Here is a 4650-nt window from a genome sequence, read left to right on the forward strand (position 1 = left end):
TGCCTCCCAGAAATCTACATGTAGTGATATTTTGGTGGAGAGGAATTCCTTTTCAGGCCCTATATTTCCTAGAACCACATAGAATTGATGCTAGCTGGGACCAAGGCAATAAATATATGGGTACATGAGCTATGTATATAAGCACAGTGCTTCCTACCTTGGTTATCAGAGTTTTTGTGCAAAACTTTACAAAAGGAAAATCTGATGAATTCTTACCACTGATGAACAAAATATAATTTCCACAGGTTTTTAATTCAGCCCAATCTAAGCCAATATTTCATGAAACATTCAAAAGCATTTCTCTGCAATGAAGCCTGCTTCCTTTCCAGTTTTTAAATTTCTGATGTTTGTGGCAGTGCTAAAAGTGAGTTGTTGCCTAATGTGCAGCCAGAGCTCTACTGCCTCTCCCCCCCACCTCTTTTCTTGTTGCTTTTTATGAATGAACTTGCTTGCACTGCTTGTTTAATAAAAGCTATGTTTCTAACAACCAGCTGTCTCCTCATTCTTTGTTCACTTCAGCCTTACATCATGACCCCCCATCTGCTTGGGTCCAAAGCATTCTGTCCCCCTCCCTTCTGTCCCCCACCCATAGCAATCAAACTGGCAAGCACACTGCAGACTTCAGTCAATTGCAGGCTATTAAAGTTTATTAAACTAATTTTTGGTAAAGAAGAAAAAAAGCAGAAATATAAAAATGCTCAGACCCACTCCCAGAGACCTCCAAAGCACAATGGAGGTACTAAATTTAATGCACATTACCAAAAGCACGTTAATGAATATGTAAATGTGCCCAGTATGTCCACACCTTTAGATATGCAAGTGGACTCAGGCTCCTAAATGCAATCCTATTCCACCATACTCAAATTCCTGGAAATCTGTTAATACAAAAGTCATTTATTTTGGGGGGAATCAACCTTGAGGAAAAGATAAGGGTACATTACAAAAGTAGATTTATTAACTGAATTTCAGGACTTGAACTGATGGAATAGAATCATACCGAGGCACTATTTGTGTTTCTAAGAAGTGGACTAGAATCTGGCCCTAAAGCAGTTCAAAAGATGTGTGTGTGTGTGTGTGTGTGTGTGTGTGCATGCATGCATGTGTGTGTGCATATGTATGTGTGTGTGCGTGTTTGTGTTTCACTTGGTTCTTCTTAAAACCATAAGCCATGTTTTATTTTTGACCACACTAGTAGTCATAAATAAACAAACAAACAAATAAATAAATAAAACCGTGGTTTTCAGCCACAGACCCCTGGGGTTCCACAAACTATGTCTAAGGGATCTGTGAAAGATGACTATGGTCAATGAAAAGTATGTGAATACTCACCACACCTACAATTTACACTCCTATTTGAAAAAGGTATCCACACTCCTATTTGAAATTTCCTAAGAGGTCTGTATCTCCAGTCAAAAAAATTAGGGGTCTCCAGATGAAAAAAGGTTGAAAGCCACTGCTATAATACAGATATTATTATTGGACAGCAGATATTGTAAGAAACTTGGAAAGTTATGGAAGACTGAAACTTGCAATTTGGATATGTATGGAGTCTTAACTTTATCAGGGATTACTGGTGATCCAAAAAATGGTGTTACAAGAGTGGTGTGGGGCTTAATTCTGATATATTTTCTATACTGCTGTTATGCAGCAAGATAGGAAGTATTTTGTACAGATTTATGAACTATTATTGCTGTTCGCTGATTGGTCATAATTACGAATTTTTAGATTCTCAGATAGTTGGCCATTTTCCTAATCTTTTCTTCTAATTGCTGATTATGCCACATTCTTTTATACCATTTTTGTGGAAAGTACAGACCTAAATATTTCATGAATTACAGCTAATGAGCATGGAAAAGCATGATCACTGTAGCTAAATATGGAATGTATTTAAATTGTCCAGTAAATGTTCATCTGTGCTCATAAAGAGCTATTCAAATGTATTTGATAAATTCTAAGTGCTGAAATACCTGAATTTAAACTATTCACATAATTATGATGAATTTAACACACTCTGTTTATTATAAACTGTTTTTTTACTTGCAATATAGAAAAAAAATGCACCCTCTATTGAGCTCTTAACTTTGGAAAATTGGTAAATGCCTGTGAATGGCTAGCAAAGAATTTTTCTGCATCAGTGGCACACTCTTTATATGCTACAGTATAAAACCACCTTTTCTATATTAACAGTTCTCCTAGAATCTTCGGTGTGTGTAATGTAGGAAGGAGAATAGAAGGGAGATTTCTGTGCTCCAATAGTTCTGGATCTGTTAATTTAGTTCTTTACAAGTTAGTTTGTTAAACTTCTAGACCAAGATCGCTTTTTAAATCAATTTAAATATAGTTCTACTGGTTTTGTTCAAAAGGGGTGCCACATAATTAACCCTCACCTGAATTCACTTAGTTTATCCTAGAGTACTTTAACACGTTTTTCTTAGTACTACTTTTTGTTTTGAGTGAAGCCAAGGATTATCAGTACTGAAAAATTCCTTTATTAGACTAAAGGTTATAAATATAATCATTCTATCTTTCATAAAGCAAAATGATGAAATGCGTTTTTTATAGTTATTCATTTATCGACGAAAACAAAATGAGAAAAGAAACACTGTTGTTTAACAGTGTACCTATTGAGTTCTTTATTGTCAGAAGTGGAATATTCTTCTTAATGTCTATGCTCTCACCAGAGGAATAGTAATAATAATCAACAGTACAGACCATCATAATGTTCATTGAGCCATATGACCAGCATCATGGTTGTAAATAAGATAGCCAGGAAAACAGTACACATCGATACCCCTTTCCTAATAGATGATAAGAGTGCAAAAAAGCTAAGGATGTAACACAGTGAAGGCAAAGTGTTTAGCACAGTATTGAGGAGCTATTTGAAGGTGGACTGAGAAGGCCTTAAGAATATTAGGAATGGAGTAAGCAAGTTCAGTCATTCAAAAAGCTGCACTTTTAGGGATGGAAAAGGATTTACCAAAAAAATCTGTGGGAGCAAACATTTACAGTTAGGCATGGTTTGTATATACACCAGCACCTGCTATGAACTTCAGGCACAATAAAAACCGATGCAAATGGTAGGGAGCATGATACCTTGTAGCTAGATATCTTTGTAGCTAGACACGTGGGATAGAGAAGGAAGGAAAGGTGGGGGTGTGGCTCTCTATGTCAGGGAGCACTACACAACCTCTGCCAGCAGAATGGAGTCAGAGAAAGGGCAGGCTGAAGTGCTCTGGGTTAAGATTCAAGGGGACAATGGGGAGAGCGATTTGACGGTGGGGGTCTACTACAGACCCCCCAACCAAGGGGAGGAGCTGGACCAGGAATTTTCAGGCCAACTTGCAGAGGCACTTAAGGCAAGGGATGTGGCTGTCATGGGTGATTTTAATTACCTAGACATCTGCTGGGAGGAACAGTCAGCCAGGACGGACCATTCCAGGAGGTTCCTAGCTGAGATACAGGACCTCCACTTAATCAAGGAGGTGCACAGTCCCACCACAGGAAATGCCCTCTTGGACCTGGTCCTGGCCACAGGCGATGACCTGGTAAGGGGCCTCCAGGTTCTTGACCACCTGGGCGATAGCGATCATCACTTGCTGCAATTCACCATCCAGTGCAGGGTGTCAAGGGCCTGCAGCAAGATGGTAGCCCTAGACATTAGGAGGGCCAGCTTCAACAAGTTGAGGAGACTAGTGGGTGAGGCACTGGGGTCCTTGAGGGCAGGGGAACTCAGTGTCCAGGGCAAGTGGTCGTTCCTTAAGGAAACAATACTCAGGGCCCAAGGGAAGTCCATCCCAACAAGATGCAAGGGGGGCAAGAGTGCCCAAAAGCCCCCCTGGGTCACCAACGATGTCTGGGAATGTCTGCTTGCCAAAAAGGCAGCGTACACCCAGTGGAAGGGGGGTGCTATCTCCAAAGAGGAGTATACCTCCTGTGCTCGGGCCTGTAGGGGGGCTGTCAGGAAAGCTAAGGTGGACATAGAGCTAGGGCTAGCGTCCAAGATCAAGGATAATAAAAAGTCCTTTTTCAAATACCCAGGGAGGATGAAGAAGGCACCGGGTAATGTGGGGCCCCTGCAAAGTACGCTGGACAATCTGGTAGTTGTGCCAGAGGAGAAAGTAGAGCTCTTTAACCAATTCTTCATGTCCATTTTCTTGTGCAGGGACCAGGACTTCCCCACTGTGATGCCAGATGGACTCGAGGGGAACGCCTCCAGACCTCAGGTTGGGGAGGACCGGGTTAGAGAGCTTCTGGAGGGGCTGGATGTGTTCAAGTTAGCGGGTCCAGATGCTCTCCACCCCAGGGTGTTGGGAGAGCTAGCTGGGGTTATTGCAGGGCCCTTGGCACAGCTTTATGAGTGCTCATGGTGCTCCGGCCAGGTGCCAGATGACTGGAGAATAGCTAACGTGGTCCCCATCTTCAAAAAAGGGAAGAGAGAGAACCCGGGCAACTATAGGCCTGTCAGTCTTACCTCTATCCTTAGGAAACTCTTTGAGAAGATCCTCAAGGAGCACTTCCATGATGGGCTGGCTTCAGGGATGATGCTCAAGGGCAACCAGCATGGTTTCATTAGGGGCAGGTCATGTCAGACCAACCTGATTGCCTTTTATGATCAGGTCACAAAGGCAATGGATGCAGGTGTTGCTGTGG

This window comes from Crocodylus porosus, unplaced genomic scaffold (assembly GCF_001723895.1).
Source record: "Crocodylus porosus isolate Cpor-Errol unplaced genomic scaffold, CroPor_comp1, whole genome shotgun sequence".
NCBI lineage: Eukaryota > Metazoa > Chordata > Crocodylia > Crocodylidae > Crocodylus > Crocodylus porosus.